The 27,896-nt window shown below is 50.0% G+C and overlaps 1 long non-coding RNA gene across 1 annotated transcript; it reads left to right on the plus strand.

The window, feature by feature from the left end:
• Positions 1-27,512, plus strand: LOC121817411 (uncharacterized). The gene is made up of 4 exons (XR_006057303.2): positions 1-184; positions 13,640-13,718; positions 17,858-17,943; positions 27,320-27,512. It is a non-coding gene; the product is annotated as an uncharacterized LOC121817411 (long non-coding RNA).
• The last annotated feature ends 384 nt before the right edge of the window (positions 27,513-27,896 follow it).

Genomic DNA, 27,896 nt, shown 5'->3' on the forward strand with positions numbered 1-27,896 from the left:
CTGAGGAGAGCCTGGAGGGTGGGCACAGGCACCCAGTCAGCACCTTTGCTGGTGTAGAGCCAGGTTGGGGTCCCCGGGGCCTCGGTTTCCTCGGCTCTCCAGTGGGGCTGGTCCCTTCCTCTCTTGCTTTTCCTCCGATCCGGCCTCAGGGCAGAGGGGAAGGCCAAGGAACACACTTTGGCAGGTAAGCAGAGCAAGGGCTGGAGGAGGCCGGGGCCAGCCTTTATAATTGGCTCCTGGTTTGAATGGCCTAGTGCCGGGCTGAGTGGTTTCCAACGGCCCAGAGCTTCCTGGAGATGTGTGGGGCAATCTTGTTCCTTCCCTTTCACCTCCATTCCTTCAGGGATCTGCTGAGATCAGCTTCCTGGGGCTCTTCTTTCTATGCTGCCTAAAAAGGGCTTGGTTGGAAGGTCCAGGATTCTCTGTGCCCACTCATCATGCTCTGCCCTGCCATGTCTGAGGGGCCTCCCTAGCTGGGGGTGCTGGGCTGAGGTCTGCTGGGAGCTCTGGGGAGAGAAGTCAGCCTGTCCTCAGGCAGCCCCCAGGCTGATGAGTTGAGACGAACCCCAGAAAGCAGACTCGGAAACCTAGAAACAGGCGCTGACTCTCATTCGCTCTTGACTGAAAAGGGCAGGTGGTCAGTTATGTAGACCATGGACGTAATCATCTATATTTCATCAAAAGCAAGACAAACAAATTACGCACCGTTAGGAAGAAAAGAACACTGCTAATTAAACTCTGACACAGTGCCTTCTTGTTATTGACTGCAGGGCACATCCTGATTTCAGAGATGTTAAAATGTGAAAAATGTGTGTCAGAGAACCAGAAGAAATTTAAAAACATTTCTCTTGGACGCACATTTTTGCCTGCATCTAGTTGTGTTTACTTGCAAGGGTTGTTCTGAGGTTTACGAGGTCAGACACATAAAGCAACTGGCACGCAGTAAATGATCACTAAATGTTAATTATTATTGCTGTTATATGTACTCGAATTTTATATGTACGTGGAAATCCTTTTTGCTAATTTTGTGTTGTTGTAGAGGCTGATGCCTCTGAGTAGAGGAGCCAGGAGAGTTGAGGAGGCCGCCTGGAGGAGGCACTAACCCATGGGTGGAATTTGCAGTGTATTTATATAATCTCCACTGAGGCATTAGAAGGGGGCACTTGCCAGTCTCTCAGAAAAGCACCACCCCTGACTCATTACCCCTATCAATCAATCAGTGAATCAATCTGTGAATCAATGCCTTCATTAAGACATTTATTGAGCACCTGCGCAATGACGGTCACACTGCTAAGTCCCCCTCCTCCAGCAGCCCCCAGGAGGCCGGCCTGGCCCCTGCCTCTTAGAAGCATCCAGGCCTCAGTTATTCGAACTGGCACATCAAAGGCGGATTGGCCCTGATCCGTCATCAGGGGCTTTTTTTCCATGGATCAGCCCAGCTCCGCCCCTCTCTCACCCGAAGCGGGTGGGGTGGAGGAATCTTCATTTCCCAGGCACTTCTAGGCCTTTGTAAAGGCTCTTCTCTCTGCCAGGACAGCCTCAGCCCTATTCTGTGTAAAGCCCACTCTTTCTCCTTTGTCACAAAGAGGTTTGTTTCAAGCCCCTTCTCAGGGAAGCCTTCTCTGAGAATGCCTGACCCCTGGCTCAGCTTCCTTGCCCTGTTTCTTACTAGACTTAGGACAGAGTCTGTACCCTGCAAATCGAACCCTCCTGGGGTCCCGGCTTCTCTTTTGCTTCTGTTTCCCAGCTCAGGTGGTTTGATGCCCGCTGTGCAAGGGCAGGGCAGCTACTGCCCAAGTTCTCATCTCCCAAACCCGTGCGGGTGCTCACTGGTCCATTCAGCCCACTGAACTATGACAGCCTCCCCTGCCACCTTCCACATGTTCCCACATCCTCAGCTCCAGCCTCTTCCCGTGCCCCGCATCTGACTGCAGTCTCCCCCTTGAGCAGGAACGGCTGTGTGATGAGCTCTTGCGGGGGACCCTTGTCTCCCTCCAGCCACAGAGCACTGGCTACCCTCTCTCCCCACCCGCTCTCCTACCCAAGCTGGCCCTTGGTTGTTTATCGTGCAAGTGCGGACCCCAGGGGCTGAGGCCTTTCCCACACCCAGGACTGAGCTGTCCCGTCCCCAGCTTTCCAAGAACGGACCCTGTAGAACGCACACGTTGTGAAATGATCCTGCTGGGCCCTCCAAGGGATGAGGCCATTTATGGGCTCAGCGGGCTGTTGCTGGCTGCCAAGGGTCAGGCCTGGGACCTGCATGTGCCGGGAGCCAGGACTCAGGCCATGCAGCCTTGGGGGGTGGGGGGGGCCGCCTCCTCCCTGCTTGAAGCCTCTAGGAGCTGGGAAGCAAGCCTCCAGGCAGCCATCCTGGGCTTCTCTCCCCCACTAGGGCTTCACCAGAGGAGGGAAGGAAATAGACCTTCCAGGCTGAGGGGCAAGACCAGAAATATTATCTGTGGATCCAGTGAAAAGGAAAACACAGGTCCTTTGTTAGACATCAGAGCACTGAGCTGAGCAGGAGGGCCCAACGCACACCCTGCTGGAGGTGCCCTCGGGGTCCTGGGGCCGAGCCCCACCTTGTGCTGAGGAGGCGTCCGTGGCCTGAGAGGGGCAGAGCCTTGGCTGCCGCTCCCTGGAAAGGAGCCTGGGACCCTGCTCCCTGTCCAAAGCCCGTTCTCAGGACCTTGGAAAGTCTTCTCTGTGTCCTGGGCCCTCCCGCTCCTCTTGTCGTCCTTGCTCGTATCTGAGCCTCTGGAAATGTTTTCTGTCTCCTAGATCTCTTCCACCAGGAAGCCTTCCTTTGCTATTTAGACCAGTTTTTACCTGCTGATCTTTTCTGTGCTTTTTACCCTTCCCAAAAAGGCTCACTCACAGAGCTTTGCCCTTGAACTTCCGAGTCTTTATTTGTTGGTATATGTTAGCGAGAGCACAGCCTCCTCCCTAGAGTCTTTCTGGGGAGTCTCCCTCATCAAACTCTGGGCTTTCTGAGGACAAGCATGACCTCCCTTCAGACTGGGGGGCTCCCCAGAGTTGGAAGCCTCTCCTGGGGCTTCCCTCAGGCTTGCTTCTGCACCCCGGAGGCTCTCCAGACATTGCCCTCAAGAAGGGACCGTGCCCCACGAGATGCCCTGTTGTGTGTGCCTTGCGAGGGGTCTTCCTTCTAATCCTCCACCATCTTCGCTGTCCTTCCCTGACCAGGGGCAGCAGATTCTGTGAGTGGGGCCGGGTGGGGGAGATGGAGTCGGAGTGAAGGGGGGACTCCTTCTCCCTCCACCCTCCTCCTAGCAGGGCCCCAGAGGACAGTAGGCCATACAACGTCCTTCCTGTGGCCTCCCGCTTGGGTGTGCGGGAGGAGGGCTGGTCTTGAGTTGGGATCAGTGTCAGGAGCAGCCGCTCAGCTGAGGCCGGTCGCTTGGAGGCAGGGTTTGTGGCATGGCAGAAGGGAGGGAATGTGAGGAATATCCTGAGTCAGCACTCGCCCCCCTTTGTCTGCCTCCCCCCCCCCCCGCGCCCCCCCCCCCCCAGCCCGGGATAGGCGTTGGGGGAGGACTGATTTGATTGCTGAGAACATGCAGATGGTGGAGGCCTGTCTTCCCCTCCCACCCTCATTCCCATTCTGAGTCCCCCTGAGCTGTGTTTGGAGAGGTGACTGGGGACAGAGTGGAGTCAGGAACACTGCCGCCCCCCCCACCAAAGATACTGGGGAGGCAAGGAGGGCAGCTGAGGGAGGGGGAAGTGGAGAGGGGTGCCTTTTGACATTGTCATTGCTGTGAATATCAGTGACATGCCAAGGAATGTCCCATACATGGAGAGGTTTACTCCTCTGTGGGGACAAGCTGGGGGACAGGATGAGAGGAGGGCTTGGCTAGGGAGTAATGCGGGGGAGGGGTATTAAGAGTGGCCAGCCAAGTGGGAGATGGAAGCCGCTTTAGTGGATTCTAGATCTTTCCATAACTTGATTGTAGGCTTCATTAAGGCAGGGACCATCTCATAACGTCTCTTAATCATCTGACAACCCCTCCGCAGGGCTGGACGCATAGTAGGCATTCTGCCCAAGCTTCATCTTGATCATGCTTACATGATTTTTAAAGTGGTCTCGTAATATCGGGTCCCCCCAGTTAAACTCACACCCATAATCCTGGCTATTTACATTTCTCCCTGTGCCTTCCAGTGTCTTTATAGGTAAAAACTTACGTAAGGCTGACTTATGTAAACTCAGCCTGAGTCAAGATTTTCCAGCAGCTTTGTTTGGCAAGAGAGCGCTGGCTGATGGGGTGTAAACGCATGTGTCACGCTCTCTGCTCCTTCGTTCTGAAATAACCCTTGTTCACAGGCAAGGGGAGCTGTGACACCCTCACTGGGCAGGTTTCCATGCTCCCCTGTGTTTACATTGCTGCCAGGCAGATACCTGCTTCGTTTATCTCCTGACTTGACGGGATTCTGACTTACATAAAAACGGACTTATGTAAGATTTGCCAGAACGGATGGAATACTAATGTGATCGGGGATTGCATGTGTTGGTTGGCTTTGTGTGCAGATCCCCAGCCATCCCGAGCTGGAAAACTCAAATTTAACCCCCCCAAAACCTTCAAAACACCCCAGAACTCTCGAGGACAGTTGTAAGATGGGTATTTGCCATGGCACCCCACTCCAGTATTCTTGCTTGGAAAATCCCATGGATGGAAGAGCCTGGTGGGCTGTAGTCCATGGGATCACGAAGTCGGACACGACTGAGCATCTTCACTTTCACTTTTCACTCATGTGTTGGAGAAGGAAATGGCAACCTACTCCGGTATTCTTGCCTGGAGAATCCCAGGGACAGAAGAGCCTGGTAGGCTGCCATCTCTGGGGTTGCACAGAGTCGGACACGATTGAAGCGACGCAGCAGCAGCAGCAGTGAAGGCGACACTCTATGATGAAGTTAGGAACAATTTGAAATGAAATCGCCTATCACTAATCTCCATAGTGGGCTTCCCTGGTGGCTCAGCAGGAAAGAATCTGTCTGCCAATGCAGGAGACTTGGGTTTGATCCCTGGGTCAGGAAGATCCCTTGGAGAAGGAAATAACAACCCATTCCAGTATTCTTGCCTGGGAAATGCCATGGACAGAGGAGCCTAGCAGGCTACAATCCATGGAGTTGCGAGAGTCAGACACAACTTCGCGACTAAACCACCACCACCATCTCCATAGTATCTACATAAATTGGAAAGAACAAGAGCAAATGTATTTGGGAACTGTATTCACTTCACTAAGTGAGTGGAGATGTTCATTGCAGTGTTACTGTTTAAAGTGAAAGAACTAGGATCCACTGGGGGACGTTGTCTATAATCTGGGTAGATGATACCACTATTTAACTCCACTGTGCAGAACAGTGGGGGCAGTGTGGGTGAAAAATGGGAAGGGAAGACATTAGAACATTAGAATGTTCGCTTGTGAAAATCCAGGGGTCCTTGACAGAAGGAGGGGGAAGGGTAGGTGGCAGGAAGGAGCCGTACTGATGGTCTCGTATCTAGGTGCTGGAATTCCATTCTGAGAGCAAATAAGTTAGTGTCTGGCCTTGAGATCTGCATGAGGGTGGTGGGGAGAGGAGGCAGGCAGCAGGCAGAGCACGCAGACTCCCATGGGCAGAAGCTTCTTATCTTTAGAGAGGAGAATGCATCTCTGGGTGGGATGTGAGAGAGAACTGGGAGGCTCTTCCCTTGTGCAAGTTGAGATCCTTCTTGCAGTGGTTTCTGACCCATCCTTTCTTCATTTCTCTCCAGTTTAATTGTTCACTGAGCCCAGGGCAGCTGAGCCTAGATCTTCTAATTGCAGTTCCAGGGACCCTAATTCCCAATCCCCAAATCTGGACCTGAGGTCTGACAAGTCCCAGAAGTGCTGTGGGGATTATGAAGCAGGAGATACAATAATCAGGACCTCCAGGAAACCAGAGCCTGAGCGGAGAAGCAGGGGGCCCACTCTCACCTCCCCTCCTCACTGTGCCCTCCTGCCTCCCCCGCCTCGGAGACCAGAGAGCCATCAGCCCAAGGCGTCCCTGGGTCTCCGTAGCATCCTCCAGCCGGGTGCTTCTCCCAGAGCAACATGCTGAGAAAGCACTTGTGAAGATGGGGGCAGGGGTGGGGGCAGAGGTCAGGGTGCTTTTTAATTTCTCGTTAGCAATGACAGCTGTAGAACTCAGGCAATTAAGGAGGAAGACTCCTCCAGGATGCCAGAGGCCACCCCACCCCCCAAGCTGCGCACATCTTCCTCCCTTCCTCCTTTTCCATTACACCCCTCATCCTCCCCGGTCCCTCATCCTCCTGGGTCACCCTCACCCACCCCCACCCTGCACATGCGCACATACATAGAGGCTTCCCCTCTCTAGGTCCAGGAAGCTGTGGACTGCAAATATGGGGAGGCAAGGATTGCACAGGGAACCATTTCTCTGGGTTTTAATAACGGGAACAGGAGAGATGGAGCAGGGAGAGTCTGATGGATCAGAAGATGGCTTCTCCATCACTCACTCCTGGGGTGCGATGGACTTAAACAGTCTTTGGAGTTGGTAATGAGGTTGGGGACGTGAAAATGACCAAGGTGCAGCCTTCCCTGCACCTCTTGACTGAGTGACCACCCCTCCAACCCAGTGTGACCTTCGGGGGGTGTTGGAGAAGGGTCTCAGGTGAAGAGGATGGGAGGAGCTTATCTTTTATTCGGTTAAGGTCTCCGGACACTTGACATCTCACAGATTTCCTCTCCATCTTCTCACCGGGAATTTCTCCCAGCAGCCTGTTCTGGATCCTGCCCATTTCCTAGACTCTAGTTCTGTTCCCAGCTGTGGCGGGGTGGGTATGTGTGTTCAATACTATTCTTTTATTAACATCAGTCCTGCTGCACAGGCGAGGCTGTGTTTTTGGATGTGGTAGCAAAGCTCTATATCCCAGTCCAAACGTCTCACTCCACCCACCAGCTGATAGTTGAACCCCCACCATTAACATTTGCTTCCTTTAAGGCTATCACTATGTCAAATTGCATACACCCTTGGGAAGGGAACCCCTTTACTGTGAACAAAAGATGTGACAGCTGATAATAGATAAAGGAACTGGGGTGGAAGTTGCATGCTAGCCAGGTTTCCAAGGTGCAGGGAGGGGCTGGGGATAATAGGTTTATAGAGAAGATAGACACAGTTCATAACTTTCCTCTGCTTCTGATTAAGTCTTTAGACCATGGGAGAATGATAACCCAAACTGGTCTTCTCTGACCTAGAAGAAAAGGAAGCCTCCAAATTCTCACGGTCATGACCATTATCATCAATAGTCTCATATAGACATGGCATATCAATGATGCTACAAAGAAACTTAACACATGGCTCTTGCCCTCAAGATGCTCATAGCCTGGTGTGGGGCACCCAGCTTACCCGAGTGACCAATGAAGAGCCTCTGAAAGTCTTATAGAAAGGGCTTACATTGCCAAGTGTTATCTTGGGGGTATTAGCCAGGTGGATTTGAACCACCTGGACCTCCTTTGGCCCAAGGAGGATTTGAAGCAGGGAAGAGGGAATGGTTAAGTTCTCAGGGAGCCCTCGCCCTTATGCAGGTGTGAGCAGAAGGGGCCTCAGTTATGCAGAGAGTGGTGAGAACATGAAGTCTTGGACTTACAGAGGGGCATTTTGGAAAATGAATCTCCAGGACTCCAGCTATGGGGTAGACGAGAGAGGCATGAATTGAGTGTGAGTCTAAGGTTCAGAGCCTGGGGACCTGGGTGATGGTGGCATTACTGGCAGTGGAAAGGAAGGTCTGGAGGAGCTGTGTTTGGACGGAAGGTGAGTTCTGTTTTAGCATGTTGCATTTGAGGATGTCGTTTCCCATAGGAGAGGACAAAACATACACATATAAAGTGCAGCTTCTTCTTAAGAATTTGCACATATATCAGTCCTTCCCCGCGGTAAATACAAGAACCTAGACATTTTCCCCCAAAACCTGCCTTAGACCAAAATGTTTTAGCTATTTGTGGAATAGTGCCTGGGTGTCCACATGGCACCTGGCCCAATCTTGTGGAGGGGTGTTGGGTTTACGTAGACTGTTGGGTTTATGCCTTCAGGGAGCTTACTATCTAATTGGGGTGACATAAAACTCATAAAAAGACTACCTGTACCTATGGCTTCTCCTCATACTAACTGTATTAGTTGTCTATTGCTCTTTAATAAGCAACCACTGATTTAGTGTTAATACCTTAAAACAACATCCAATTATTAGCTCACAGCTCTGTAAGTTAGGAGTCTGGCATGGCTGGCTGGGTTCTTTGCTTAGGGTATTGCAAGGTTGAAATCAAGGTGTTGGCTGGACTGAGATTTTATCTGGAGGCTTTGGGGGAAAATCCACATTCTGTCTCATTCTTATTGTTGGCAGAATTTGGTTCTTTGTCACTGTAGGACTGTGATTCCGTTTCCTTGCTGGCTGTCAGCCAGGGATGGTGCTTTGAGCTCCTAAAGGCTGCCTGTATTCCTTGCCATGTGGGCCCCTCCATATTGAAGCCAGCAATGGAACATTAAAGCCTCATGCCTTAAATCTCTGACTTCTTTGACCAGCCAAAGAAAGCTCCGCTTTTTTCCCCCACTTTTTTTTTTAATTGTGGTAGATTACACATAAAATTTATCATGTTAAGCATTTACAATTGTACAGTTCAGCTGTCTTAAATACATTCATAATGTCATGTAAACATCCTCACTGTATGCTTCCAGAATTCTTTCATCTTATAAAACCGAAAGTGTAACCCCGTTAAACAATAATTCCTCGTCTCCCCCTCCCCCTGGCCCAGGGAGGAATGGCCACTACCATTCTACTTTTTGCTTTTATGATTAAAAAAATTTTCTTTCGCCACATCCCATGGCATGTGGGACCTTAGTTCCCAACCAGGGATTGACCCTGCACCCCCTGCATTGGAAGGCAGAGTCTTAACCCCTGGACCCTCAGGGAAGTCCCTTGCCAGTATGATTTTGACTGCTCTAAGTACTACATATACGTGGAATCATATAGTACTTGACTTTTTGTGACTGGCTTATTTTACTAAGCATAATGTCCTCAAGGTCCATCCATGTTGTAGCATATTAAAGGATTCTGATATCCTGAATGATAGTGCATTGTATGTTTATACCGCATTTTGCTTATCCATTCATCTACTGATGGACGCATTGGTTGCCTCCATGTTTTAGCTATTGTGAGTAGTGCTGCTATAAACACAGCATACAAATATCTCTTTGAGACCCTGCTTTCAATTCTTTTGGGTATATGCCCAGACATAGAATTTCTGGATCATATAATAATTCTGTTTTTAATCTCTTGAGGAATCTCCATACTGTGTTCCACAGTGGCTGTTATCGTTTTACATTCCCCCCAACCGTGCATACGCTTTCAATTTCTCTATGTCCTCGTGAACCCTTATTATTTTCTGTTTTTTATAAAAAATAGTTATTTTTTTAATTGAAGGATAATTGCTTTACAATTATGTTGGTTTCTGCCAAACATCAACATGAATCGGCTGTAGATATACGAATGTCCCCTCCCTCTTAAACCTCCCTCCCACCTTTTTATGAAATAGCCATCCTAATGGATGTATAGTGGTATCTCACTGTAGTTTTGATTTATATTTCCCTAATGAATAGTGATGTTGAACATCTTTTCATATGCTCATAGGCCATTTGTATATCTCTGGAGAAATGTCTCTTCAAGTTTTTGCCCATTTTCGAATCTGGCTGTTGGTTTTTCATTGTTGAGAAAACTACTTTTAAAAGGCTCGTGTTCAAACTGAGTGAAGTAAAAGACAAATATCATATGATAGCACTTATACATGGAATCTTAAAAAAATAGATGCAAATGAACCTATTTACAAAACAGAAATGGAGTCACAGATGTAGGAAACATACTTATGGTTACCAAGGGGTGAGCGAGGGAGACATAAATTGGGAGATAGGGACTGACATATAACGTATGTGTGTGCTAAGTTGCTGCAGTTGTGCCTGACTCTGCAACATTATGGAGCTTGCCAGGCTCCTCTGTCCATGGGATTCTCCAGGCAAGAATACAGGAGTGGGTTGCCGTACCCTCCTCCAGGGGATCATCCTGACCCAGGGATCGAATCCGCATCTCTTATGCCTCCTGCATTGACAGATGGGTTCTTTACCACTAATGCCACTTGGGGGAAGCCTGACTTATATACACAGTGTGTGTGTACTTAGTCGCTCAGTCATATCCTACTCTTTGCGACCCCGTGGACTGTAGCCCACCAGGCTCCTCTGTCCATGGGGATTCTCCAGGCAAGAATACTGAAGTGGGTTGCCATGCCCTCCTCCAGGCATATACATGCTACTGATATATAAAATAGATAACTAGTAAGAACCTACTGTATAGCACATGGAACTCTACTCAATACTCTGTAATGACCTGTATGGGAAAGGATCTAAAAAATGAGTGTGTGTGTATATATATATATATATATATATATATATATATATATATACATATATATATGTATATGTATACCTGATTCACTTTGCTGTAGAGCAGAAACTAACACAACATTGTAAATCAACTATACTCCAATAAAAATTAAATTTAGAAAAAGATTCATGTGACTAGGTCCAGCTCAATGGGACAGTCTCTCATTTCAAGAGTCAGCCGTGCCATGTAATAGAACCTAATCGCAGGAGTGAGAACTGTCCTGGGGTTGCGCAGAGTGTGTGCACAGCAGGTGAGGAATCCTAGGAGGCTATCCCAGAGTTTTCCCTACCACACTCGGAATTAAATACGAAGTCTCTACAGCACCAATTAGACGTCACATGCTCTGACCTCCTAGCTTCCTCTCTCCCCAGCCATTTAGACATTCTCACTTTCCCTCTAAAAGAAGCAAGTTCCAACTTTGGGTACTTCAGGCTTGCTGCTCTCTCAGACATTCTGTGGCCTTCCATATTTCCTCCGTGTCTCTGTTCAAAGCTGGCTGTTTGCTGAGCCCGTTTGAAATAGAAATAGCTCCATTCAGCCTGCTCAGTTTCTATCCCCTCTCATCTTGTTTTATTTTTCTGCTTAGCATTTGTTACTACCTGGCATCTTATACACGTATCTGCCTAGTTATGCATCACCTTGTGTCCTTCACCTAGAAGTCAGCTCACTGAGGGCGTTAACTTTGTTTTATTTGCTGTTCTATCTCCAGAGCCTAGAATAGTGTTCAACACTTTCAGGGACTCAATATTTGTTGTATGAATGATTGGATGTGTTTTCCTACCTCTTGAGAGCTTTTGAAATGGAAATTTTATTCCAGAGCACAAAACAGATGAAAACCTGTTCTTGTGTTATTTTCGTTTTAAACATTTTTTTAAATTAATTAATAAATTAATTTGGCAGCGCTGGCTCCTAGTTGCGACACATGGGCGCTTCCATCTGCATTGCAACTTGTGGGGCCTTTCAGTTGCAGTATGCAAACTCTTAGTTGTGGTGTGTGGGATCTAGTTTCCTGACCAGGGAATCCAACCCGGGCTCCATGCATTGGGAGTGTGGAGTCTTAGCCACTGGATTACCAAGGAAGTCCTTGCTTTACAGTTTAAAATTTTTAATCACTTTAAACACTTTTATTTTGCTTATTTTCTGCATGTTCTTCACAGTTTCAGGATCTTAGTTCCCTGACCAGGGACTGAACCTGGGTGACGGCAATGAAAGCGCTAAGTCTAAACCTCTGGATGATCAGGGAATTCCCGACCTTAAAAAATTTTAACTAGAGCAAATTAAGCGCAAAATAGCAGAAGAAAGGAAATAATAAATATCAGAGAAAAATTAATGAAGCAGAAAACATTATAGAAGATTGGAGATCAATGAAACCAAAAACCACTTTTTAAGATCAATGAAATGAATAAACATCTAATCAGATTGAGCAGAAAAAAAGAGAAAAGAACCAGATTACCAGTATCAAGAATTAAAGGGGTAACTTCACTATAGATTTTACAGACACTTAAAAGATAATAAGAAAATATTATAAATAGTTTTACTCTAATAATTTCCATAACTTAGATAAAGTAAACAAATTCCTTGAAGATACAAACTATAGAAGTTTACTCAAGAAGAAACAGATAATCCAAATAGACCTAATTTTTTTTTTTTTTAATTGGATTTGTTGTCGAAACCTCTTCTAGAAAAAAAAAACTCTAGGCCCAGATGACTTTACTGATGAACTTGCCAAACATTTAAGGAAGAAAAAAATATCAATTCTACATAAGTTTTCCAGAAAATTATTAAGGAGGGAAATCTCAACTCATTTTATGAGGCCAACATTACTCTGATATCAAAACCAGACAAACATATTACAAGAATGCAAAGTTATAGACCAGTATCCCTCATGAGTGTTGATGCAGAAATTATTAACAAAACTTTTGTAAATCTAATTTAACTCTATCTTTATAGATATGCTAACACATCATGGCCAAGTGAGATTTATCCTAGGAATGAAGATTGGTAACATTTTTTAAAAATCAATGTAATTCATTGTACTACCTAATTTAAAAAAAATGACCATCTTAATATATGTAGAAGAAGCATTTGACAAGATTCAATAACCATTACTGATAAAAGAATTTCAACAAACCAGGAATAGAAAAGAACTTCCACAACCTGATAAAGAGCCTGTACAAACAAAACCTGTGACAGTAAAAGACTGAATGTTTTTTCCTCTAAGATCAGGAATAAGACAAGTATGTTTACTCTTACTGCTTCTATTCCACATTGTACCAGAGGTTCTAACAGTACAGTAAGCCAATAAAAATAAATACAAGGCATTCAGATGGGAAAGGAAGAAGTAAAATTGTCATTATTTGCTGACAACATGATTATCCATGTAGAAACTCTGATGAAATATACAAAGAAGCTACTAGAACTAATAAATGGATTTAGTAAGGTTGCAAGATACGAGCTAGATATACAAAAATCAATTGTATTTCTATATATTAATAACGGACAATTGGAAATTGAAATTTAAAATAATACTTAAAAAAATGATTATCCATTGCACTGGGATCTCAGAAGTTCTTCAGTTCTATTTTAGAGCATGTCATTAATGATGTCTCCAGCTATTTGGATGTTCTCCTGTTATTTGGTTATTATTGCCTGATCTTATCCCCCGATTTTATTGCACAGTCATTCAAAAATTTCCATCCTTTTGTTAGATTCCCTCTACCTTGTACACATTTCCGTAGCTTTGTTTTCTAAACTTCTACTGTTTGTTTTTTATTTCTGCTATGACATGTTTGATTTTTAAAACCTCTCTCATGTTCTCTTTTTAGAAAACACTATTCTATTTTTGTTTCATTTTTGCAATATTTTTTCCTTATCATGCTCAGGATATAATGATAATGTTATTTTTAAGCTTTCTTCTTGCTACATAGGCTCAGCTTCCTCCAAGTCATAGCTTTCCTCGGATGTGCCATAAGACTTGGTGGTCTGCTAATTTTTAAATATAAGGGTCTGAAAAGCTGGTTGGAAGTTCTTCTGTGTGTATATGCGCGTGAGTGTGTGTGGCCTGTTGTCTGAGAGTCTGTGAGCGTCACACTAGGGTGATCTGGTTGGAATAGTTCATTTTGAAGCCTCTGATGTTAGTATCCTTGGTCTTTTCTTCCTTTCAGGTTGATCAGATTTCCCAGAGGTACACCCTCCAGTTTCCATCCTGGAGGACAATGGCCAGTGTTCTGGGAATTCCAGCAGGTAAGAGGACCCAGGTCTCAGCATCCACTATGTGAACATTTTCAGTGAGATACTCCTTCCTTCAGTGTTTCCTGGAATTTCCTTGTTAGAGACCTGTTTTCCCCTCACCAGGGAACCGCTTCAAACCTGTAACTGGCTATATTCGGTATGGGAAACATCTGATTGCTTTAAATTAATTAATTAATTATTTCATTTATTATTTTAAGAAACATTTATTTGACTGTCCTGGGTCGGGTCTTAGTTATGGCATGCAAACTCCTTCGTTTCGGCGTTCTGGGTGTAGTTCCCACCAGGGATCAAACCTAGGTCCTCGGCATGGGGAGCTTGGAGTCTTAACCACTAGAGCACCAGGGAAGTCCCCCCGACTGCTTTTACAAAACACATTCCCAGTCCTCTTTTTTTTTTTTTTTCTTTTTTTTTTTCCCAGTCCTCTTTATTTACTCAATCCACTTCACGCTCACTTCCCCGGGTAACTGGTGTCACCAATTCCTGCGCCTTTGGTGGATTCTGGGATACAGGTTAGGTGGTAACGGTTTTCATCACCACCTGTTTCATAGTCTTTATTCTTCTTCCACCTGCTTTCTAGCTTCCAAAATTTTGTTGCTGTTCTCTCCCATTCTTCCTGTCCTTGTGGGTATGTGCCTTAAGAAGCAAAATCATGAAAGAAAAGTTTGGAAAGCCTTTCACTTTGATTTAGTGGCATTTCAGGAAAGAGCAAAAGTGGATGCAGGTGTTCAAGCTGGCATCTTTTCCTAGAAGTTCCTTTAATCCATTATTAGAGGATTTTTATTATTATTACCAGTTCCACATAATCATAGGCCATGTATGTTCTGCTCCGGAGTTAACTTGTACATTCCAAGAGGGCAGAAATTGTGTCGGTCTGTTTTACCATAGTATTTCATCCAGGGGTTGGTATGTAAGAGAGCATCAAGAAATATTTACTGAATTTATGAATCAGGAAATGAGCAAATGAAGTGGCTTCAGAACCTTTATTCCGTTCAAAAATTTCCTCAGTGATATCAGGATTTCATCTTTGGGAACTGAATAGTATGTGGAAATAGCCAAAAGTTATTTAATGCCAAGATGTATGACCCAGAAGAGTGAGCAAACTGAACAGGTAATAACAACACCTTTTTTTTTTTTTTGGGTTCAAGACAAGGTGTGGCACCAAATTATGAGATTGATTTCCTTGTTTGGTGTACAATGAAGTCTGAGGTCAATTCACAAAAAGAAATAGAGTCCACAGTGTTTTGAGCAAAGTTGATTTTGTTGGCCAAGGTGTGTAAAGCTCCATTTTGGGGATATATAGGATTTTGCAGGTAGTCTGGAAGCAAATGGTATACGATTTGGGGCAAGCTGTACAGATAGCAGAAGGTTTTACCCTCCAAGTCAGAAAAAAACAAAGTTGGACGGGAAGAGGTCTCGGGGTTCAAAGAGGATTCTAAGCCTTTGGGTGGCTGAGGTGTGACTGGCCGGGTAAGAGAGTACAGAAGGCAGCTTTCTGGGAACACACATCCTAGTAAACAGGAGGGAAGGGGCACTGGGAGAAGCTGCTTCCCTGTGGCTAGAGTGGGGTTGGCAACCGGGAACACTGCTCTACCCTGCTCAAAATGACACCACCATAGCCTGACATGTTTCTAAGCACTCACTCCATGCCAACTCCTGTGCTTTATTTTTTTTAAATATTTATTTATTTATTTGGCTGTATCAGGGCTTAGTTGTGGCACAGGCTCAGTAGTTGTGGAGCGAGGGCATAGTTGCTCTCTGGCATGTGGGATCTTAGCCTCCTGCATTGACAGGTGGATTCTTAAGCCCTGGACCGCCAGAGAAGTCACCCCTGTGCTTTATGGATACATGTCACCTCATTAGGTTCTTGCCATAGTTCTGTGGAATTGGCAGTGTTATTGTCTCCATTTTCTTTTTAAAAATAATTTCTCTCTTTGTTTATTTTTGGCTGTGCTGGGTCCTCATAGCTGCGAGGGCTTTTCTCTAGTTTTGGAGAGCAGGGGCTACTCGCAGGTGGCCGGGCTGGGGCTTCTCACTGTGGGGGCTTCTCTTGCTGCCTGGCACCGGCTCCAGGCTGCATGGGCTTCAGCAGCTGCAGCTCCCAGGCCCTGGAGCACAGGCTCAGTAATTGCGGCGCATGAGCCAGGGCTCAGCTGCTCTGTGGCACGTGGAATCCTCCTTGATCAGGGGTTGAACCCATGTCTCCCGCGTTGCCAGGTGGACTGTCCACCACTCTGCCACCAGGAAAGCCCTATCCCCATTTTCTAGGTAAGAAAACTGAGTCAGAAGGAGAGAAATGTAGTGTAGACATTCCAAGGTGGCCCAGCCCCGGAATGACAAAAGGAAGATGGCAAAAGAGAACACAGCCATGACCAAATTTTATTATAACAGCTGGGGATCCATGGGGGTATGTGTGGAAACCAGTCAGTGAAAGGTTTTCTGGTGATTACTCCATGCAATATTTGCTGACTGGCCAATGTCACCCATTTAATTATAAAAAAGTTGCTAAACTGATGATCAACAAAGGGAAAGTTAAGTTTCTCCTACGACAAAATACTTGAACATTCTGGTGATCAAGGTAAGTGATTTTTCTGGGGTGAATATTTTTTCAACTTCATTTGCTATTTTTTTTTTTTTTCCTAGAACCATAGTGAGTAAGGCAACACCTGAGGTCTCTGGCCTCACTCTGAATGGTGTGGGATCAGGATCCCCCCCGACTGGACTCTGGTTTGAAACCCTGAAAGCATTTGACTGAAGTTCTGATATCACTTTGCTTTCCTGTTGTTTCCTTCTTAGAGTATGAAAAGGAAATTCTGGTTTTCAGTTCATTCTTTTTATTCAAACCATAGTGGTTTGCACTCTTAAGAGTGCAGGTTTTGGGGCCAGACAGTTTAAATCCCAGCCCTGTTGTTTATTTGCGGTTTGACCTTGGGCAAGTTACTTAAACTCTCCAAACTGTAGTTTTACAGTGATAATTTACGGGGATTAATTAGCTCATGTAAGGCACGCAGTAGGAATGCAGTCAAAGGCAGTATTTCCCACTATCATCGTCATTACTCACAAAGAGCCTACACGTGGCTCCCTGCACCTACAGGCTTGTATTAGTCCTTGGGCTGGGGTCGGGGAGATACAGACCACTGGAAAGTGCAGCCCCTTCTGTATAAGTGTGCTTGGAGAGAGTCCACTTACACACACACCCCAGAGAGCTAACTGCTTTGAACAGCACACTGAGGCTGGCATGAGAGGTATAGACAGTTCATGCTGTAAGAGCTTTGGGGAGACCACGGAACAAAAGTGCTCTGAAAGTCTTGTTTTAAGAGATGCATTTTCAACTGATGGAGCATAGACCAGGAGGAAGAAACAAGCAATGTGTGTATTTGGGGCTATCAGAAGACTTGTTTGGCTGGAATGGGACCTATACATAGGGCGATAGTGGGAAATAAGGCTGCAACGTAAGCTGAAGCCACATACTCCATAACATTATTGACAATGGGAACAGCAATCACCAATAATTTAGTTTCTACTGTGTGTAGGCCAGGTGCTTATGCTTCATCCTTTTCATATATTTTCTCACTCAATTCTTACTATAACCCTGTGGTATGGGTATTACTATTACAAAGTTTTCAAGGAAACAGAACTTTAGAGAGGTTGGGTAGCTTGCCCAGGGACTCACAGCTAAAAATTGGCAGACCCACAGTCTGGGTGTACAAATATGCATGCAGACAGTGACACAGACAGACAGACACAGGGACCTAGGCTCAGTTAAACAGTTGTGTCCCTCCTCATCCCCTCCCCTCGCTGAACTGGGGGTTAGCTCTTTCCTTCGAGGGATCCAGTGTGCAAAAGGGACCCTTCTGCACTCATGGGTAGGGCCAACCCTGCACTTGACAATGAGCCCCTCCTTAAACTGTGCCCTTGTTGCCTCACCCTAGTTCTGATCCTGGGGAGGGTGAGGGAGCTTTGCAGCTTTGTTCTGTGGGCCAAGAAGCCCCTCGTTATTCCCAGATCAGGGAATAACCAGAAATTCCCAGGGCCCAGGGCACAGCTCTCCTTTCCGTTCCCAGATGAATAGCAGAATAATCTCGGATTGGTTCCAGATAATCTTTCCTCTGATTATACTCATCCTTCTTCAGCACCCCACCCCCCACAGCCTGCCTGTGCCTGCATCCTCCGAGCAGCGCCCCTCCCAGACCTGGCCCACACTCTCCTGCCCCAGATGGTGAGTTTGGCTGCCCAGCCTTTAGCGTGGGCCCCTTTCCCCCAGGGGCAGGGTGGTGGGGACAGCTGGTTGGTCCCAGGGGCCTGTGCCGAGGGCCACCGGGGTATGCCCCAAGGGCGGGAAGTTCAGCGCTGCTCTCCCTCGCCCTCTAGAGGCTCAGGATGGGTGAGGCACGCAGGAGGGGTCCTGGTTGAGGAGGGGTCCTGGGTTTCCAAGGACGTCTGGAAGGTGTCCGCAGTCAGACCACAGCTTCATCTGAAGCCTGCTGTTGGAAGTGCCTAGTGGGACTGCGCTGTTGGCTCAGGTAGAAGGGGTTCAGGGCCCCCCACCTCTGTCTGGGCCAGAGACAGCCAGAGATGGGGCTCCCTAGTCAGCACCCAGCCAGCTTATCAGGATAGCCCTGCTCCACTTCTCACCTTCCCCGTGGGCGGCTTCAGTGATGCTGGAGGCTGCCTCTGCCAGCCCTGGGGTGCATGGGGGACATCTGTGTCCCTGTCCTCTGGCAACCAGGAATCTCCAGAAGAGCCTTAGGCCAGGAGGGGAGGTGGGGTGAGGGGTGTGTTCCCAGGTGACTTTGTAGGGAGAGACCTGGGAAGGTGGTAGTGGGTCGGGGGGAATCTTAACTCCTCCTGCTTGGGTAGAAGAGATGGAGAAGAAGGAGGACGGTGATGTGGAGAAAGCCTGGGGGGTGGGGGTGGGCTGGACAGAGGCATAGAGTTACGTTAATAAATCTTTCCAGGCTGGAAGATTGGGTGCTGGGGATCTGGACCTCCAGAGGGGGCTGGATGGCTCAGCAGCCTTCTTGAAACACATGTGCACTGCCTCTGTGCTCATCTGCTCACCTGGCCGCCATCCACGTACCCCGGCCTCACCTCAGATTGTTCATTATTTGGCAGAGGTATTTGCAGGGCCCGGCCACACAGCCTTGCTCAAACTTCTCCTTACCTGGTCCTCATTGCAGCAAAAAATTAAGGTGGATAGAGGAAAAAAAGGGACTTCATGGGTGGTTTTTCAGCCTTCATCCCCTCAGGAGACCAGAGATGCCAGGTTTCGGACAGAGGCGGAGGGACTTTGGAATGAGTCTCAGAATTTTCCCACCTGCCCGAGGGCCGGGCCAGGAGGAGAGCGAGGGGAGACCTTCCCCTAGAGCCTGCCCAGCTGCTCCCAGGGGAGGGGTGGGCATGACGCCCAGAGAAAAGGCAGAGCTGGCCTGAGTGTCCTGTAGTCTCGGGGGAAGGTGGGCCCCTTGTGCTCACTCTGCCCTGGGGACACCCCCAGCCCTCCCCTCCCTAGTACCTGGGCCCAGGCTGCGCGGGTGTCACTCTACTTCTCAAACAGTGGCTCTGGGCTCCCCTGCCCAAGCCGCAGTCACAGCGGAGGGGCAGGCTCTGCCCCAGTGAGGTTCTGTTGAGCCTGGAGTGAGGCTGGGGTGCCTGGGCAGGGAGACCCGGGCTGAGACTCCCTCTCACCCCCTCCCACCAGAGAAGGGGCTTTCTCTCTGTTTCCCACAAACACTTGCTTCGCCACTTGACAGCCTTGTCATTCCATTCCCTGCTGCCCTGCGCTCGGCTCCACCACACCCCTGACAAATTCCTTCCTCCACTTCAGCTCCAAGACTGGAGGCACGGGCACCCCACCCAGCTTCTCTCCTAACAGGTTGGGAGGGGACGGGAGCTAACACCTTGTCTTCCTCTCCTCTTGTCTCTCCCCTTCTCTCCCACTTCCTGGCATTTCACCCAGGCTACCAATCAGTGAGAAGTCTCAAGATAGACCTCCCGCGGCTCTCATCCTATAATTCCCTGTGGAGAAGATGAGTTTGGTAGGCCCCAGTGTGTCTAACTCAGATCCTTCTTGCTGCAGTCCCAGCTGTTCTGGTCAATGGCAACAGGCAAACCCAGGCTGTTGTTCAGATCGCAGACTACAGAGTTGGCCCTTTGCTGTCTCCTACACATTATGTCCTTGTGATCTCCATGCATGCGTGCATGCTCAGTTGTGTCCGACTCTTTGTGACCCCAGGACCTGTAGCCCACCAGGATCCTCTGTCCATGGGATTTCTCAGGCACGAATACTGGAGCGGGTTGCCATTTCCTATTCCAGGGGATCTTCCTGACCCAGGAATTGAACCTGCGTCTCTTGCGTCTCCTTTGTTGGCAGGTGGGTTACTTTCCCACTGCACCACCTGGGAAGCCCTCCTTTGACCTCTGAGAGGTGGTGCCGGAGTGGAGCTCCCTGGTTCTCCCTGCATCTCTTCCAGTCTGCCAGGCCACAGGCCTGAGTATCCACAGCTCTTACCCTGACCCCTTCCTCCTTCTCCCCTACACACCTGGACTGGGAGCCTTAACAGGGCTCAGAAACCAGTCTGCATCTTCACTCTACACAGAAGACGTTGAAGTCAGAGGTGGGCTCCCGGTCACACAGCCAGACTGTGACAGTTTCTGGCTGTGAACTCAGGGGTCCGGACCCCCAGTCGCGGCCCCACACAGGCGTCTCTGAGGAGGTCTGCTCAGGAAGCAGCAGTGCTAATGGCAGGGCCTCAGAGACACTCTGTGTGAGGGACTTTCAAGGTAACTCCTGCGGCGGCGGTACTGAGGGGCCGCTCGGGGGATGCCCGGCCTCCCTGCAGCCCCTGTGGGAAGGGCGCCGTGACCCAGATCGGCTTGGCTCTGGAGCAGCTGCATTTCTGGGAACACTCTCTCCTCTCTGTGGGGCCCTGTCATGGGCGGTGGTGTCGGTGGTGTGTGTGTGTGTGTGCGCGTGTGTTGGAGTGCACACGTGGTTTTTCAGTCCCTGCAGCCTTCAGCCTGGAGACCTGAGGAGCGATGGAGAGGAAGAGACCGGCGGACGCGTGGTGGGGAGAGGGTCATGGAGTGGGGGGTGGGTCAGCTCCCCCAGGGCAATGGTGAGGGGCTGGGGCAGGGCAGACTCACAGTGCCTACCTCTGTCCTCTCTGAAGGCACAGGTCACGCTGAGCGCCTGGCGGAGGGGGTCTGGCCGCCCTCTCTGTGCTTGTGCCTTTCTCTAGAATTGCCACCCCAACGTCCCGGTGCCTGGTGGGCAAGGGCACGTCCCATCTCCTCAGAGCTGTCCCTTCTACAGGTTGTCCCCTAGTCCCTGGAGGGCAGGGGGGACATGTGAAGACCATCTTTTCCCCTAGCGAGTCCCCTACTGCCCTGCCTGCCCCCCACCCCCAACAGTGAGTGGGGAGTGGTCATCCCCCTAGGGGGCGGTCTCAGAGAAGCTGAGGTTTCTGACAGGCTGGAGGAGCACTCGGCCAACAGAATTGGTTAGGAAGTCTCCTGGGGTGATGGGAGGCAGTAGAAAGGGGTGGGAGAGAAAGAGATGAGGTGAGATGAGATAGTCAAGGGAAGAGAGACCAGAAGGGAAGGAAAATGCTCTGACTACTTGTAACCGTCCATGATCTGGGCACTTGGGAATCCTTGCTGGGGTACCTGCCCATTTTTCAACCATGCCTGGAACCCGTGAGCGGTGGGGTCTCTGCTACGTGGGCTACACTTGTGGATGGAGCGTGCGGGGAGTCGTGCCCTGGTCTTCCCAGGAGTGCAGGATATATGGGGGCATTCTGACCAGGGCCCCAGACAGGCCTCCTTCTCAGCTGGGAACTTCGCATTCCAGCCTAGGGTTGAGAGGGGACTGGGGCAGGGCAGACGCTCAGCTGGTACAGGCTGGCACGGCCACCTGATTGGTAAACAGCTGCTGTCCCGGCCCCTGAGTTCCCCGTACGCTTCTCTGGCCACCCTAGTCCCTTCCTTGGTCCGCTGGGCCTCCCCGCCATCCAGAGACTGAGGGATCTCACTTGGCTCGGCACCTGCCCCCAGCTCCATGTAGGCTCTGCCTGGGCTGTCACTCTCGGCGGGGAGGTGGGCACAGAGTGGGCGGCTGGTGCCCCAAAGCTGGAGCTGACCAGGGCCAGGTCTTGGGACTCGGGGAAGCTGGAGCGGGCACAGCAGCCTGCAGTGTGCCCACCTTCACTTTTCCTGATGCTTCCAGCTGTGTTCTGGAAGGAGCTAAGTCTGAATGAGGGGGCTGGCAGATGGGGATGTGTGCAAAGAGCCATCTCTCCAGGGGACCCCAGTGGGGCATGGTCACACAAGCAGCGCCCTCTGGAGGGCACTACCTGGAATGAAGGCGTGCTCAGCCCCTCTCTGTGGGGAGGGGGAGCTGACAATGAGCCCTGGGCCCAGAAACTGACCTGCCCTAGATGCACACCTAGGGCTAGCACCCTTCCCGGGCATCGCCTGACTCTCCAGAGGGCAGAAGTCCCACGCACCCCAAAGGTGCCTGGCTCAGTGCTGGGTCCTGATGAAGTGTTCAAGTGGCCCGTGGAGAGGTGGCTGGAAGGCTGAGCTGTGAGTCAAGAGATGTGGATGACTTCAGAAGGTCTTGGGCCTCTTTCGGGTCCTCTGGCCAGTGAAGGGATTTTCATACTTCTTTAGCAGTGGAGCCTTTTTCAAACGAAATCCCAAGTGAAATTCCAATCAACGGGGCAGATGAAACCGAGTGTGCTTTGTCTGCCTACTCCCACACCCGCCCCCAGCCCCCACCCCCCACCCCCTAGGCTTCCAGGAATCGGCCCCATGTCCTCCTGACACAGATACCCCTTGACTAATTGTCTGCTTCACTAATTATCTCGAGGATGTTAGGCCAGGCTGCTCCTGCAAGCTGAGGGGAAGTCTCCTCCACTCCCCATGGCCTGCCCTGCACTTCTGGGTCTGGGAAGGCAGGCAGGATGGTGGGGTGACTCCTCTCAGGGGGCCAGTCATTAACTGGCTTTATCTTTGTGAACCGTCCTAGGGGGCCTGGGTCATGGGCCAGACTTCCGGTCATGGGCCTCCTCTCCAGAGGAGGAGAGAAGGGACCCTTGTTGCTAAGAGGTGGGGGGCACTTGCTTCTTCTTCTTTTCTTCCCCCCTAGGATTTCCCTGAAGGAAACTACATTACAGCCAACTCAGTGACTGCCTGCTGACACAGTTGCTCCAAAGAGAGGCTAAAGCAGGAACTAAGCCCTAGTCATCTTTGGCAGGCATCGTGTGATTTCTTCCATTTCTTTCTTTCCTTTCTTTGCTCCCTCCTCCAACAGAAGGATGGGATAAATCCATTTCCCTATTCCTTTCTGTTTGACTTTAGCCAAATGATAGTATGTTTGCATTCTCTGAGGGTTTGCTCACACATGGCAGTAGGGACAGGAAAAAGGGAAGAGAAGTAACATTACGTGAGACCTACTCTAGGCCAAGAGCTTTGCTCATATTCACTGTCTCTGCACATCTCCCCATAACCCTGGAAGGGAAGCACGAGGACTCCCGTTTTACAGATGAGGAAACTGTGGCTCAGACAGATGCAGTTGCTTGTCCTAAGTCTCATGGCTTGGACATGGAGAATGAAGACTGAGCCCAGTCTCTCTGGCTTTTTCCACTGCATGTTAGACGTGAGGAAGGTGTGGTTAGGGAGCCAGGGCGGGGGTGTTTCACAGTGAAGGTTCTCCAAGCTGATGTGTCATTTCAAAAATGACAGAGGTCTTGGCCTGCCAGGTAAGAGCAGGAGCAGTTCTCTATCTGCTGGGATTCCAGGGGTTTCTTGGAATCACATCTCCCCTCTACCACCGGTGCTGTGCTCCAGATGTCACCATTCGTGCTAAATTTCTTGGAGTTAAGCCTTGCCCTCCCCAGGAAACTTTAGAAACACACAAATCCCTGGGATATGTGACGTTTGGTTTTTTTTTTTTTTTGGCTGCGCTGGGTCTCTGTTGCTGCATGCGGGCTTTTTTCTAGTTGCGACAAGTGGGGACTACTCTCTAGGCGCAGTGCCTAGACCACCCTCTCATTGCAGTGGCTTCTCTTGTTGCAGAGCACAGGTCCTCCAGCGCAGGCTCAGTAGCTGTGGGGAATGGGCTAAGTTGCTCCATAGCAGGTGGAATCTTCCCGGAGGGATTGAACCCAGGTCCCCTGCATTGGCAGGCAGATTCTTAACCCCTGTACCACAGGGGAAGTCCAAGATACGACGTTTTATATCAGCGATCTCAGTTGGAGTGTTTGATGGAGCTGTTACAGAACGTCAAAGCTTAGGGAGAGGCTTTCACCCAGAAGAAGCCTGAGGTCCCGAAGAGGGGGCTGACTTGGTAGAGGTCACACTGCAGGCGGCCTATTTGAGTTTTTTGCCCAGTGCTGTTTCCAGTCTCCACGTGTCTGTGGCAGGCAGATGGGAAGGCTCTAGGCACCAGGTGGGGATAGGAGGGGGGCAGAACTGGAGGAAAGGTCTTTGTGCTTTGAGCTCCACCCCGGCTGAGTGACCTGTGCTTGTCACTGGCTGGTGTCCTCTGCCCGCCTCCTGTCACCCCTGGGCAAACAACAGCAGCGCTTGATGTGCAAGCTGGACCTACCTCTAGTGTCTGCTTGTTTAGTTAAATACTGCGGCAGAGACACGCTGTCCCAGAGGGCTGGGGAAACCAGTGTGGGGCTCACTTCCCCACCCCTCCAGGGAGCGGCATTGTCCCTATGCACTTTGGCTGGGAATGTTTCAGAAGAAGCCCTAATCCTCTGCTCTGCAAAAGCTCTGTCACCCAGGGGAGAGCTGGGAGAGCTGAGGGAGCTGGCAGCGTCCTCCAGATCTCACTTTCCTGCCTGCTCCCTATCCCCACTCCACTCAGCTGGCTAGACTCCTGCTCTTCTAGTGTCACCTCCTCCAGGAAGCCTTCCCCCACTCCCAGAGTGCCCCTTTGGAGTTTCTATTTTCGGTGTACTCCACACAGGAAGCCCCTTCTACATTGTTGTAGCCCCAGGGTCTGGACCAAAACAGGGTTCATAGGCTGAATTTAATATTTGAAAGTGAAAGTGGTAGTTGTTCAGTCTTTGAGACCACCAGGCTCTGTCCATAGGGTTTTCTGAGCAAGAATACTGGAGTGGGTTGCCATGCCCTCCTCCAGGGGATCTTCCCAACCCAGGGATCGAACCCAGGCCTCCTGCATTGCAGATGGATTCTTTACTATCTGAGCCACTAGGGAAGCCCCAATAATTCTTGTGGAATAAACATTCTGAGCTTCTTCCTGCCCAAAGCCCTTCTTGATGCCCATTTTGGCTCTTCTGACCACCCTGCTTCAGCATCTTCCTAGCTCTCTGTGTCTCTCTCAGGGCCTCTTTCCCATCCTACCTTCTTGGGTAGCTGTGGGCAGCTGTCGGTGTGCAGGAACTCCCCAACGGAGGTGTTTTACTCTTGTTTTGCAGAAGAGGATCAGAGAGGCTGAGTAACTTGCCTGAGGAAACACAGTCAAAGAGGGGCAGTATCACTTGGCTGCATCTGGATCCAGAGTCCCTGCCCTTTCCACGGCCCTACTTAGATGGCCCTCTGTCTCCTATAATATCAGCACAGCCTGGTGCCCCCCAGGCTTTGGGAAAGTCCCACAGATTGGAACCCAGCTCAGCTCCCAGGCACCCCCCCAGGTAGGGAGGGAGAATGCGGCTTTAGAACCTTAGCTGTCACCTCTGCCACCACCTTCTTCCCAGCAGAGGGACTCCCTCCAAGACTGGGCGAGGGTGTGAAAAAGGGGCAGCAGTGGGCAGGATGGGGGTCAGATGCCGAGGGGTAGCAAAGATTGGAGCGTCAGGAAGTGAACATGCCTGGGATTGTTGGGGAGCAGCAATCCAGGGAGAGAGCCTGGTGTTTGGGGATTCGACTGAGGCCCGTGAAGGAGAGGCAGATGGGGCCTGGGGCTCTGTGGGTGGGGGCGCTCCCCCAGTGTGTGGCCCTACCCTGTCCCTTCTGCTCCCTCTCCATCTTTAAAAAATTTTATTTTTAGTATTACTACTTTTGGTTGTGCTGGGTCTTTGCTGTGGCGCAGGGGCTCTCCGTTGCTGTGTGCGGGTTTTCTGTAGTTAAGGCGAGAGGCTCTTCATGGTGGTGCATGGGCGTCTCATTGCGGTGGTTTCTCTCATCGTGAAGCACAGGACCTAGGGCGCAGGGGCTCAGTAGCCGGGGCACACGGGTTTGTTTGCCCTGCAGCACGTGGGATCTTAGTTCCCAGAGCAGGGATTGAATCCATGCCCCCTGCATCACAAGGCAAATTCTTAACCATGGGACCCCCAGAGAAGTCCCAGTTCCCTCTCCCTCTTGCCTCCCCTTGTCCTGACTGGCTCCTCTTTTTGGGCTTTCTCTGCTCTAATCTTGTTTCCTAAGTGGCATCATTACCCTGAGCCAGACCTCCAGATCCAGATGGAAATACAACATTGGCACTGGGAAAAGAGAGCTCTCTTCCTTGTTTTATCGTAAAGACAGAGAGAGAGAGGACAGATAGACAGAGAATTGAGGCAGACCAACCCAGTTCTTTCTCCAATTCAACATATTCTGTTCCTGCCCTTGTGGTGGATCAGCTCTGTGTCCTGCTAGGCGCCTGGGGCTTGGGGGATGGAGCGAGGGAGAAACCTTTCTTCCAACACAGAGGAACCACACTGAGAAATGTTTAGACAACAGCAAGGCTTACTGGCTCTCTCCCCCACCTCCCTTTGGAGGGGTTTCGGAAGGGCTCTACCTCTTCATCCCTGCAGGGAAGCTCCCCCCGCCCCCCCACCACCGCACACAGGGAGAGTGACCCTGAACCTCAGAGGTGTCAGGATCAGCAGGACAAAGTACAACCATTGTGCCTTGGGCCCGATCACTACTCCCTTTGTCTGGGGCTACTGCTGGCTCCTGGCCACCTTTCACACTCTTCTCCAACCACCCCTGCCTTTCTTTTCCCCTCCCCTGGAACACCTTCCCCTTCCTCTTTGGCTTCTTCTGAACTGCTTCAGAGCCACAGGCCGAGGCTGTCCTGGCCATGAGGTGGGGTCCTCTGAGTGGGGCTGAGGTAGCCCCTTGAGAGAGTCAGGCCTCACCTCTGTCTGGGCTGCTCTCTGCTCCATGCGCCCCCCTCACCCTCCTCCCTGCCATGCTTCTGGGTGACCTTGGGTCCCTCTGGGGCCACAGTCTGCCCTGATATTCCCGGGGTTGAAGCGGCCTGCCGAGGGAGGATCAGTGGGATCAAGTTTGTTGGAGGGAGTTACGTCCATGGGAGAAGAGGCTGTAGAGATGTGATTGGTCTTACGGTCATTGACTTGTGTTCTTGTTCTGTGTGTTTCTGGTCCCCGTTCTTGAAGATCCAGGTGCATGGGACTCTCACCCATGGGCTGAGTCCGTGGCAGTGTATTATTGTGAAAGCTGGTGACACCACACTGGGGGTGGTACCAATCCCCCTCCCCCGAGTCACCCCCAGGCTGTGGCTCTGAAATGAAAGATGGAGACAGGAGACCCCTCTTCACCCCAGAGAAGGGTGCTCAGAACCCTTCAGGCAAGGCTGCAGTTCTGCTGCCTCATTCCTCTGTTTTCCTTGGCAGAGCCTACAGAGGTTGCTGTAACACACTTTGCTGAATGAAGAATGGTTGACTCAGGTAGGGCAGAGACCTGTGGCTATTAAATGACAACTGATGGCCCTCCCTCCTCAGAACCCCTCCGTCTTCCTCCCAACTTCAGCGTCCTTTATTAAGCCCTCTTTAGGCCTCTCCAGGGACCAAGGGCTCTGGGATGAGAAGGGATGGGGGGGGGGGGAAGGGGGCAGGGTAATCCCTGGTGGTAAAGCTGGGAGCCACTGTCCTGGGCTCTGCTGGCACCAGGGCAGGAATAAGGCAGGAGATCCCCTGTAAGGTGTCCACATCTTGTGCTCTGAAGTTGCTAGACATGGACCAGGTTGGGCAAGGAGGAAGTTTAGTGACTTCGATTCCAGTGACCCACGTGGCTTCTTGCAGCGTGGAGCTTTGGTGAGGAAGCCTGCTTGGGAGGGGCCCTGAGCCAGCAAATAAACATTTACTAACTGTAAAAAGACCTTGTCCCTGCTGCTGGGGAGCCTGCCAGGTGGTGGAGACGGGACTGGAGGCATGAATGATGGAGAGGGTAGGATGGGGTAGAGGCTGAGCC

This window comes from Ovis aries, chromosome 20 (genome assembly GCF_016772045.2).
Source record: "Ovis aries strain OAR_USU_Benz2616 breed Rambouillet chromosome 20, ARS-UI_Ramb_v3.0, whole genome shotgun sequence".
Lineage (NCBI taxonomy): Eukaryota > Metazoa > Chordata > Mammalia > Artiodactyla > Bovidae > Ovis > Ovis aries.